This window comes from Pinus tabuliformis, chromosome 1_2 (assembly GCF_031772625.1).
Source record: "Pinus tabuliformis cultivar Carrire ecotype Pingquan chromosome 1_2, CPIR1, whole genome shotgun sequence".
NCBI lineage: Eukaryota > Viridiplantae > Streptophyta > Pinopsida > Pinales > Pinaceae > Pinus > Pinus tabuliformis.
In genome coordinates, this window is record NC_142298.1 from 961,385,116 (window position 1) to 961,396,507 (window position 11,392).

General features: G+C 39.6%; 1 pseudogene; it reads right to left on the reverse strand.

The window, feature by feature from the left end:
- Positions 1-6,995: 6,995 nt before the first annotated feature.
- The window catches only part of LOC149209174 (70 kDa peptidyl-prolyl isomerase-like), a 104,490-nt pseudogene continuing 100,093 nt past the window's right edge, over positions 6,996-11,392 (reverse strand).

The window sequence follows — 11,392 nt, forward strand, 5'->3', positions numbered from 1 at the left end:
TTCACAGGCAACACAACAACACATAAGGTTATGCGGGCCAAATTTGACTGGCTTACATTATTTAGAGATTCTCATGCTTACGCTCACAAGTGTCTAGTCTGTCAAAGGTGTGCCTACAAAAACAAGTAGTCAACTGCCCCATTGTAGCCCATTGTAGTGGAAGAACCTTTTCAACAATGGAGCTTGGACATTATTGGGGAAATTTTCCCGCATTAATCAAAGCAACACCGCTACATCCTAATTTCCATCGATTATTTCACGCGGTGTATATAAGCAGTTCAAATCAAACAGGTGAATGATCAGGAAGTCATTAACTTTCTCCAGCAGAACATCATTTCCAGGTTCGACATTCGTACTTCACTTGTTTTCGACAATGAAACATACTTTGTTAAGAAATTTACCCGAGAACACAAATTAATTACTGAGGATTACTGAGAGAAACAAATATAAAAATAACCAACAACAACCATAAACACATAAACACAAATGTTTATTTGGGAAAACCCCAAATCCGGGAAAAACCCAACCTAATAAGATCTCATTAGCATTGGCCAAAACCCTGGCCAATCTGACCAAGTGAGCCTTCATCACTCACCTCCAGGTCTTGCATTACAATGAAGTCCTTCCAGCCTTTTATAAGTTCCATTACATATAATACCATGGGTGCACAATACCATGTGCCCCAAAACCATCACTGTTTAACCTGGTCAACTTTGACTCTATCCTGAGTCAAGTTTACCTAACAATATTCCCCCCTTAAACTTGACTTGGGGTTCCTTGACTAACTCCAGCGAAACCTGCTAAGTGAGACAATCCCGCTCACTCTAGCTCTTACCCCCCTTAGAGTTTTTACCCGGGGTATTGTTAACCCGACATCCCCCCTATCACCTAGGTCTAACCCAGACTTTACCGGTGATCACCAAGGGGTACACATGCCTTACTAGGTCTTACAGTAGTATGCCCATTTACATGCAATAATTTTGACTTCATTAAATTTTTTTTTTGTTTATTGCTGCTGCGATTCTGATCCATCCTCTCTCAATTTGATTTGCTCAAAAACTTCTATCAAACCGCTCCAACTGCGAGCCCGACGAGAACCTCGTAGATTCCAGCACCAGTGGCCTCACGTAGCAGAAAGCGAACAATTTTCGAAGCCGCATGAACAATTTTCTTCTACTGACCTTCTTTAAATAGCCGCATGAATCCCGAACAATTCGTCAGCATGTTCCAAACCGGTAAATATTGCAAATGCACTGCGATCCCTGGCAGTTACGGCACTATCTTCCGCACATTCTCCTCAAGGTTCTTCCGTGTACGATTGTACCACCATTATTTTCCAGACCCAAATTGAGGCTCTGTGTTTTTGCATTGGAAAATGGTATCATATTGAAACACTCAGCTAATTATTATTTGCATGGGTATGGTCTTGCTGAATCCACGAATAAGAACCTAATCTGCATTATAAAAAATACCATATTCTCTGAGTAGCAAAACTGGCACTTTAATTTGGTAAATTCCTTATGGGCTGACTGAGTCATGTCGAAACCTTCCCTGAACACCTCCCCTTACTTCCTGGTGTACGGAAAATAATCCATCCTCCCACCCAACATCTACTTTACTACTCTTCAACTCTCACAAGAATCCCAAGACAAGCCATGTTTGTTATTTCAACGTAGGATGGATACCCTTCATAAGCTACAAGGAGAAAGGTTGAAAGCAAAAGAAAAATTTTCACTTCAGCATAATCTTATCAAGAGGTGGTTTAACAGGAAGTTTGCAGGGAAAAACAACTTAAGTGTGGGTGACTTAGTCTTAAAGTGGGATAAATCTCATGAGGACAAATGCAAACACATTAAGTTTTAGTCCCCGTGGATTGGGCCATTCACGGTGCGTGAAAAGCTTGGCCAACACACTTATCATGTTCAGTTACTTGACAAGAAGATTGATTCTCTCCCTGTCAATGGCCAAGACTTGAAATAATATTTTCAATGAAGATCTTGGGTTGTGCCCTACAATGTGTACATAATATTTTGTTTGTTTGTTTGAATTTTGTTTTTATTTTCGTTATGTGAATAAGTGTTGTGCATGAACATGTTCTGGCTTTTGAGTATGTGTGTAGCCGAACGATAAAGAGTCTTGTGACACTTCAACATTTGGATAGACTTTTGTCTGTCTTCCTTGTGTTGGTTACATATTTTGGCCGATGAAGTTCCAAAAAAAAATATGAACCATATGTAAAGATATTTTTTGTCCAACCATGAACCCATGTTTAGTTTAGAAACCTAATGCATATACTCGGTTTTTCTGTTTTGGTGTCTTCAAGATTATCCAACTAGTAGAAATGGAGAAATCTAAACAAGAAAACCTAAATCAGAGGTCTCTATATGCTTCTCTGAAGGAACAACCTCTTATGCTCTCAATAAGCCAGGATCCCTCTTTCACCCCAAAATAAATAAGTGCCAATGCACAATTCTCTTTAAATAAATAAATAAAGGCGAAAGAAGAGAAAGGCTTCCTACAAAGAGAGGTGAAGAAAGAAACTCTGCTAGGGTACTGTCCAGGCTCGCTAGCAGTGGATCAATGTTTGTGTTCCTCTTTGACTCTATTGGGGTACTGTCCAGGCTTGATGGTAGCGGAGCAACACCATAGATGAAAAATTATACTCTGAAAATATTAAGATCACAAGCTACACTACCCTTCCCAACTCGAAACATTGTGATTATGATTAATCTTATGTTGTGTCAAACCAAGAAGGTATAGAGGGGACCGCATCTGTTTGTAGGGTAAGTGGGAAGGAAAAAGTAATCTGCATGATGAATCAATGCTCCCTAAAGAATCAAGGCCCTGTACAAAATAATTTAACCAAGATAGAGAAGTCGGAGTTCAACCAGTGTGTCACAAAGTGTTGTAGCTGCTGCACCACCCTCCTATTTTTCTGGATTACACTCAATTTCAAAGCCTTCCTTGGTCTTTTACATTGTTGTTGCAAACACTAGAGCTCATTTCATGAGCTTTCTTGCAGTGCTTTGGTCCCTTTTGCATGTTGGGTTAACTGTTGTCTTTTGGCATGTTTGGCTATCATGCAATGTTTGCAAGCCTATTCTAATGGTTTCAAAGGTCATTCTTTGTGTATATGAGCTTTTCTAACCATGTAAACATTTGTTGCACCCATACAAAAAGTCTTGAGCATTGTCACACAAGTGTCATCACAGTTGTCCTAAAGTCGATCTTAAGTGTCGCACTTGTCGTATCTTGTCGTAAGGAAGTCACATGAAGGAAGATGCTTTGTTCATGTGTTCATATGATCTATGTTTTCGTGTCATCAAATTATGATAAGTGTGTGATCACAGTCAAGGTTCATCACAATTCATTACCTATCCCACACTTAGCCATTTTTGAAAAACCTTCCTCACCGAGTAGCTTAGATTCACCGGGCCCTAACTGTTATAGACATTTTTGTGCCTTACAGCAATAAGCATGAAATGTCCATAATCTAAGGGATCCAAAGTCCCTAAACATGTTGTTCCTACCCCTAGAGGAACAAGGCTAGGAAACCACAGGAATTCACAGAAGTTCTCCACCAGAAACTGCTCAAAAACAAGTCAATTCAGGATCAATTCAGAGGCTCCACTAGCTGTCTGCGCTGAAATGCAGAGATTACACTGGCTAGCTGCACTGCAACGTAGGTAGAAGCACTACGAGGGTGCGCTGAGCGGGAAGTGACAAATGGCAAGTTCATTCAACGAGGTGGAAAGACCCTGGAAGCTTCCAGAATCTTCTCCAATGGCACTTGCCTCAAGGAATTCGACTAGTGATGAGTAAGAGGCTCTTAGTCTCCAAGTGGAAGCAAGAACTGATAGAGGGAGAGGACACTAGTCAGATCTCAAGCTGACTCATCCTCTCTCCAAACATCTATATATGGATCTCTCCTCCATGAGATCTAGAGGCTGGAATTTTGTTATTGCAAAGAATTGCTGTTGGTTTGAGATTGGAATCATTGGGTGCTTAATGCTTTGAAGGAAGGTGAAGATATGAATTTCATTTGCTGGGAAGGAGATGCTGGATTGGAGCCCTCTTGGTTGTATCTCCTCCTGAACCTTGTTATTCATCAATAAAGCTATCTTGGTTTCTCCTATATACTGATGTATCTTTGATGTATGATTGCATTAGTATGTTTAGTTTATTTCTAATCCTGAACTAGTTATGAATATGAATCTATGTCTTTGTGTAGTGTTCTCTTCTTGTGATCTTGCAGAAACCTGTTGAAGCTGGGCGAGCGAGAAGGCAAGTAGCTGGGAACTCTCAAAGAGAAGAGAAATCGGATCGAGGGACAAACGGAAGACACCGGTTAGTACATCCATCTCTCTTCATTCTTAATTCATAAAGGAAGAATACTAGAATAGCTGTTTCTGTTTGTTGCTAAGGCACTGTCACACCTTAGGTGGATAGGATCGTCCTACATAGGCATTTTTCCCCACAACAAATTGGCGACTCCGCTGGGGAGATCTGTTTAGTCATTTTATTTGTGTCTCTATCATTGTTTGTTTCATAGACTCAAGAGCAGTAATCGAACTGCATCTGCTATTCTCAGATGCAAAGTAGACAGCTGCTGCTTTGATCCAATCACTGTGTTATCACAAAATCACACACTGAAGGCTTCCAATCAGCAAGATTTTGTGTAACTATTTCAAACCAGGCTTTTAACTAAGGCTTAGCCTCCTTAGTCTGAGAGGGCTCTCTCACAGGTTATTAATATTGAACAAGATGGCTAACTCTTACAAAACACATGAAGAAAAAGTAGCTGGCTGGACAAATATCAAATTGATTCCCATTGGGCTTATGGAGTCATTAAAATCTCAGTAAACAATGGTACTATCCTTTCATAGAAATCAGGGCACTTTACATCTAATGTTCAAACATCACTTACATAAAACACAGCTTGCCAAGGCATACAGGAAGTCAGAGCATGACACATGAGTTCTGAGTGATTATGCAGTAACAAAACTGTAAAAGAACACTAAAGAGAATAAACCATCATACATTTGAACCATTAGATCTATTGTGAATCCTGAGAAGAAACAACAGTCATTTGCATTACTGAAATCTGATATACATAAACCAAAATAGTCTTGTCTTTTATCAAAACATCCAACCTTCTTTACATTCATCTTTCAGCTCTATATAGAATGCTTACTCTACCTGATTCGAGCTCCCTCCTCCAGCGTGAGGGAAGCTCAATAATTACCTATGATGACACCTACTAACTTTTAACTAACTAATAATTACAGCTGACCACTAATTGACAGCGCTGGAATCCTAAAGCAAATAAGATCCTAATTCTACATCATGCTGGACATAGCATTTATTACAATTAAGACTCGTTCTCTGCCAAGTGGATTACTACAGCGGTAGCTTTGATGGCTTTAATTACAATGAACTTCATTCTTTGACATCTGCTCTCTTTCTGGAAGCAGTTGTGATAGCATGAGATGAGGATTCAATGTTCCAGGTTAGCATTGGGTGCTGGATGCGTTGATGATTCAATAATATTAGGATAGAACCCCTGTTTTCCTGGTCCTTGTCTTCCACCACTCTTCGAAAATGTAGCAGCATGTTCCCAGCTCTTTAATAACCCCTGGTATGGAACGCTGCCATGTTTCTGATGTGCTGTAGGTTGTATTGATGGACAGGTGTCTCTCTTTCAAAACTCTCGCTCACAGTATCACAATAGCTGCTCTGCGTTTAAAATCACCACTTACAGCAGTTTCGTAGCGCGCTACGAAACTGCTGTGTAATTTAAAAAACATAGCTTCAATCCAAAATCTTTATCAACTGAATATTACCAGTGGAATTTGCAGTCACCATTATTTTTGATTTCCCTCTCCTTCAGTTCAGACCTAAAATCTTGTTTCAAATTCTCCAAGAAGTTTTGCAGCTTATTGTGCATCATCTCAGAACACTTTACCTATTAAGATTGAGAAAATCTCATGGATGTCAAACCTTTAGAGTGCTCCTTAAATTGTCAGAAATAGAGGACATCTCAGGCTTTGATGCATCTCCAACATTTGATATAGGAAACTCCATCTTTTTACAAGATACTCATTTGTTATTATTGTGCTTTCTGAAGGGGAACCATCATCAGTCGTAGAAAAACTTTGAGAACATTCAACTACTGCAGTTTCATTGAAATAGAGAGTTGGTAACTGACAAACCTCTAACTTCTGATATTCTGACGAATCTTTTAAAAACTCTGGCTCAAAAACTGTAAAATCCATTAAAGAGGGATGAAGCAGTGAGTTTAATCCTAAATTAGTAGGTCTTGTTGGTGTTTTTACAAGCTGTGCATTTGAAACAATAAGCGTATTCTCCCTTGAAAACAAAGGAAATAATCTTTTAGGCGTAGGCGGGTGGTTCTGGTTCTGAGACATCAACTGGAACCGGTGTTGTACGTTACACACCTCTCCCAACCACACTAAGATGCATTACATTACCACTGGAAGGGACTGCTGGTAGACTAGGCTGATCAAAACCACTGTTTGTCGTAGCTTCTACTTCATGAGAGGAATTCACACTCATACAAGCATTTTAATCCTGAGAAACACTCTTATCATCATAAAGAGCCTGAAGAACCTCAGACAACGGTGGAGCTGACATCATCTCCTTGAGATCTTCAATAAGACCTTTAATCACCAAAGAATGTTTAGAGGTGGCCCCGATGTATATTTTAATGGGTCCCCGGTGTCACCAATAACGGCGGCCTTGTGGCAATCAGATCCTTACCATCATTTGGCCTCTTCACTCATTCCATGTGATCCTCAAGCATTCTTTGTGAAAGCTCATTCTTTGTGACATATGCGTGCCAGGTATAAACCTATTCGCTTAGCTACTGAAAAGTAGGTTTCGAAAACACCACTAATTTCACCGGAGGCATTTGAATCACAGTCCTTGATACCTTTTGTTATCAGAAAATCGAGCACAAGAATAATGTTTTTTTTTTATTTACTTGCTATTGTACTCCAGAGTTTCTCTATAAGAGCCCTGTACTCGAGCTTCACATCCCTGTTGTTGGGGTCAATCTCGAGTGCTTTCTTTATGTCCAGCTCTACGAGCTCCAAATCTGCTGTCTGAATATATGCTTGTGCTCTTCTATATAAAGCCTTAACATTTTGCGATTCAATCTCCAAAACCTTTGTACATAATTTTTCTGCTTGTATATAGTCTTTCAATTTGAGTTTACAAGCTGCATTGTTGAGATTACAAGTGACCTTCAAGGGCTTCGACTGCTTCTTCTCCAGCCATAAACTCGAATGGTTCTTCATCAGATCCCTTTTCCTCAAATATGGTGCCATCCTCTAACTTCCCCGTGTATTTCACTTTGACCACTGCCCCATCATTAGGTCCTTCATAACCTTCTCCTTGCTTCAGGATTTTCTTCAGCACTTTCTTATCATCAGTAATTTCATCGACAACCTTCCAAGACACAAGCTCAAGATCCACAAACAATGTTGCATTTGGTGGCGCGGTTACATCATTTCCAATTGCTTCACGTCCTTGATGTCCAAAACCATACTGAGGCTTCACTGTCAACAATACTTTTTCTCCCTTCTTCATTGTTTTGACAGCTATGGCAAAAGCTGGACAGAAATATCCATCCTTCACATAAAACTCCACACCCTCCTCTGATTTTGATACATCAGTTCCGTCCTCCAGTCTAGCCTCATATTTAACCAAAACTTCATCAGCTTCTTTTGGGTGCTCCCATTTCTTATACTTGAAGTATTCAAGGACCCTGAGTCAACATATGAAGCCTGAATACAAACATCTGTAACAATATCATCTGCTAGTTCAGTGCCAACGGCAAAACTCAAGTTTGCTTCAAGTTGTCCTGGAGAGAGAAAGCATGTGTGCTTGAAATCATAATCATTGTAATACAATGGTGGACCTTCCAAAATGCAGAGAAACTTGGGCATGTCTCAGCAATAGCATGAAGTGATGACGGCACCAAATGGTGGAAAGAAGACCACTCCTGCTCAAGCCTAGGAGCAATTGAAGCAAAATCATGTGTCTGAGTTGTGAAGATCTCATTGCCAGCCACTTGAATGAGTCGTTGCAATCGATGCTTGTCCTTCAAAATCCGTTGCCAAAACAGAATTGTACAAAAATTTGCCATAAGTATCTTTGTATGATATGAAGAACCAACAGATCCATTAGCATCATTGTAATAGCTGTCCACATATTTATTGAACAAAGATTGCTGCCCAAATGGCTGTATGATAAGCATTGGTCGTGCATCCATCAATGAACCAATTATTGCACCCTCTCTAAGAAACCCACACTGACCAGACTTAATGACAAGCATTGATGCCTCCAAAGAAAGGGGAAGACTCCCAAGCAAATTGCCATATAATGTTGGTTCATACTTTCCCCTATGATGAGATGGTGCCTTCAGAGCATCTAAAGAAACCAACAAATCTGGTGCATCTTGAAAAAGAGAACGCTGCACTAAGGAACTTGGTAGTGCAATCACTTCAACCCTTTCATTCTTACCAAGGTCCTTAAAGTAGTCCCTGTATCTTGTTATATCTGCACCTTTGGGGATTAGGTTGTTTTGCGGCTGCAACACTTCAGACTTTTCCCTTGTCTTTGCTTGGCAACAGTGGTGGATGCAAAGCATAAAAGTCACCATCCCACTCAAAACACTCCTTCACCTGTAATATTTCCCTTCAGATTCAGAACTGATGACAAGCATACATGCAGGAGCTTGAGAACATGCCACCTGTAAAATGCATCCACCCCAGAACTATTTTGCATGACAGTTGCTATGGATTCGAACAAATCCCCAATTTCATAGCACGCTACGAAATCACTAAAACAGGTTGCGCTGCGAAATTGCTAAAGGATTTATGCGCTGCGAAAACACTTTGTCCTTAAGCTAGTCTGAGCAATTTTTGGCAACAGAATTTTCAGTGATAACAGTGGCTCCACTTGGGATAGTGTGCCCTTGGGGTGCACTAAGAACCTGCAGTTCCAGTGCCTTATAAAATTTATTTGACAAACAGAAATTTGCTTGACCAGCATGACTGTAGGAGAAAGAAAGCTACTTCTACTAAAAAAATGCTCAGTTGACCTTGAGCTTATTTTGCATTTACCTCTACCTACCTACCCTAACAATTTCAACTTCTTTCTGCTCAATCAATATGAAATTTCCAATGTAGCCAATCCTCTGTTTTATCTGATATTTGATTTCTTTGACTGCATCGGAGTTCAGAGCCAATCTGATAGTGTGATGACCCCTGCCACTGAAATTGTCTCTGATCTTTATAGGAAAACTGAAAAACTTGAGAGTAAAACTCTTCCATGTAATCAGCTACAGGATCCCAGAATACATGATCAGCTTGTTTTTCCTTGTAACTTTCCAGCTGTGCAAACTGATCTTCAACAGCAGTGTTCAGTTCCTCAATCGTGAAAGAGAAAGGAACCAACATTCTCTCCTTGCGTTCTGCCATAGAAAACCTCTGAAAATAATGATCATGATTATGAAAACTATATGCCTGAATTTGACCTTCTAAACCTTCAATTTCTTTCTCAATGTCCTCAGCAACTTCATTCAAAAATCTCATCTTATCCTCTGACTTGCAGTCAAAGGATTTTAGATATGAGGACAAGGACAAAGAAAAATATTCATTTGTTTCTTCTTTACTATGATCATTATTCCATTGTCTAAAACCTTCAACTGAGGGAGAGTCTGTCACCACCTCTGACCTATCTATCCATTCCTCCAAAAACATAAGCCATAAGTCTTGAAATGACTTAATGGATTTGGCAGGAAAGCTTTCAACCCACTGTTTACATTTCCCTTGAAGTGATTCATAGAATAACATAATGCAAACATCCTCATGTTTAACCCTAAGAAGCGCTGAAAATTCACAAAAATCTGATATATGCTTCAAGGTTAAACTCAAATCTTCTCCATTGAATTTTGGACCATTCCTTAGAAAATATGCATCCTTGGGAAACCATGAATTCCTGAAAAATCTATGCATGCATACCTTGAAATAAGAATGGTAGCATCTGGGTACTTCATAACTCCAGTGGAATCACCATGAACCTATGAATTTCGAACTCTTCAACAATGGAGTCGCCAAGGTAGATTTGCAGCCTCAAAAACCTTCTCTGAGCTCCTGCTACCTTCAGAAGTTCAACTTCATAATTTCGGGAAAGAATAATCTTCAGACTCCCGGCAGACGCACCAAAATGTTATCACAAAATCACACACTGAAGGCTGCCAATCAGCAAGATTTTGTGTAACTATTTCAAACCAGGCTTTTAACTAAGGCTTAGCCTCCTTAGTCTGAGAGGGCTCTCTCACAGGTTATTAATATTGAACAAGATGGCTAACTCTTACAAAACACATGAAGAAAAAGTAGCTGGCTGGACAAATATCAAATTGATTCCCATTGGGCTTATGGAGTCATTAAAATCTCAGTAAACAATTGTACTATCCTTTCATAGAAATCAGGGCACTTTACATCTAATGTTCAAACATAACTTACATAAAACACAGCTTGCCAAGGCATACAGGAAGTCAGAGCATGACACATGAGTTCTGAGTGATTATGCAGTAACAAAACTGTAAAAGAACACTAAAGAGAATAAACCATCATACATTTGAACCATTAGATCTATTGTGAATCCTGAGAAGAAACAACAGTCATTTGCATTACTGAAATCTGATATACATAAACCAAAATAGTCTTGTCTTTTATCAAAACATCCAACCTTCTTTACATTCATCTTTCAGCTCTATATAGAATGCTTACTCTACCTGATTCGAGCTCCCTCCTCCAGCGTGAGGGAAGCTCAATAATTACCTATGATGACACCTACTAACTTTTAACTAACTAATAATTACATCTGACCACTAATTGACAGCGCTGGAATCCTAAAGCAAATAAGATCCTAATTCTACATCATGCTGGACATAGCATTTATTACAATTAAGACTCGTTCTCTGCCAAGTGGATTACTACAACGGTAGCTTTGATGGCTTTAATTACAATGAACTTCATTCTTTGACATCTTCTCTCTTTCTGGAAGCGGCTGTGATAGCATGAGATGAGGATTCAATGTTCCAGGTTAGCATTGGATGCTGGATGCGTTGATGATTCAATAATATTAGGATAGAACCCCTGTTTTCCTGGTCCTTGTCTTCCACCACTCTTTGAAAATGTAGCAGCATGTTCCCAGCTCTTTAATAACCCCAGGTATGGAATGCTGCCATGTTTCTGATGTGTTGTAGGTTGTATTGATGGACAGGTGTCTCTCTTTCAAAACTCCCGCTCACAGTATCACAATAGCTGCTCTGCGTTTAAAATCACCACCTACAGCAGTT